This window comes from Microtus ochrogaster, linkage group LG2 (genome assembly GCF_000317375.1).
Source record: "Microtus ochrogaster isolate Prairie Vole_2 linkage group LG2, MicOch1.0, whole genome shotgun sequence".
Classification (NCBI taxonomy): domain Eukaryota; kingdom Metazoa; phylum Chordata; class Mammalia; order Rodentia; family Cricetidae; genus Microtus; species Microtus ochrogaster.
In genome coordinates this window covers 35,435,860-35,437,123 of record NC_022028.1, presented here as the reverse complement: position 1 = coordinate 35,437,123, position 1,264 = coordinate 35,435,860, and the positions used below count along the sequence as shown (strand labels likewise).

General features: G+C 40.3%; 1 protein-coding gene across 4 annotated transcripts in view; it reads left to right on the top strand.

The window, feature by feature from the left end:
• The window catches only part of Ccar1 (cell division cycle and apoptosis regulator 1), a 52,397-nt gene that overhangs the window by 21,976 nt on the left and 29,157 nt on the right, over positions 1-1,264 (top strand). The window lies entirely within an intron of this gene.

The following is a 1,264-nucleotide window of genomic DNA, read 5'->3' as shown; positions in this document are numbered from 1 at the left end:
ATGCTGGGATTAAAGGCTTGCGCCACCACCGCCCGGCTTTATTTTTAATTTTTATATTTATTCTTTTAGATTTTTTGAAGCAGTGTCTTTCTGTGTAGCACTGGCTGCCCTAGAACTTGCTTTGTAGACCCGTTGACCTCAAACTTTCAATGACTCTCCTGCTTCTGCCTCCCAATTTCTGGAATTATAGGCCAGTGTCACTATGCTTGCCTGTCCACTTTAATTCATTATGTGTTTAGTAGGTGATACTTTTACCAAATTGCCTTATCTTTGAGTTTATTTTTCTTTCTCTTTTTTTTCCCCACTGTCCTGCTAAAGAAAATGAAATTATTGTTTAAAATATTGTCAAAGGGCTAGAGTGATGGCTCAGTGTTTAAGAATACTGGCTGCTCTTCCAGAAAACTCAAACTTGATTCGCATTACTTACATGACAACTGACTTAGGTTTTTTTTTTTTTTTGCTATTGCTGTGACAAGATACCATGACAAGGCAACTTATAAAAGAAAGCATTTAATTTGGGGCTTACGGTTCTAGAAGGTGCTAGATTCCATGACCATCATGACAGATAACATAGTAGCAGGCAGGCATGGCTCTGTAGAAGTAATTTATTCATAAGCACAAGGCAGAGATAGAGGTAACTGGGAATCTCATGAACTTTCAGAACTTGAAAGCCCACAACCATTGACAGACCTCCTCCAACAAGATCACACCTTCTAATCCTTTCCAAACAGTCCCACCAAGTGCAGACCAAGCATTCAAAATTATGAGCCAATAAGTGCCATTCTTAGTCAAACTACCACAACTATTTAGTTCCAGGGTATTTGATGCCTTCTTCTGACCTCTTTTCACTAGGTGTTGACCTGGTGCACAAGCAACACATATAAACATTTTTTTTTTTTAAGAAGGTCATTGTCAAGGCCGGGTGGTGGTGGCACACGCCTTTAATCCCAGCACTCGGGAGGCAGAGGCAGGCAGATCTCTGTGAGTTCGAGACCAGCCTGGTCTACAAGAGCTAGTTCCAGGACAGGCTCCAAAGCCACAGAGAAACCCTGTCTCGAAAAACCAAAAAAAAAAAAAAAAGAAAAAAGGTCATTGTCAGATATAAATAGCCAGAAACATATCCTCTCTTTGCATACTAATATGGAATGGGCTTTCATATTGAGGTGTATAGTGGATTATCAGAGCTAATTTGGATTTTGATTTCATGTGAATTTGCCTTGAACTCATAGACTTCTGCCTGCCTCTGCCTCTGGGCTGCTAGGAT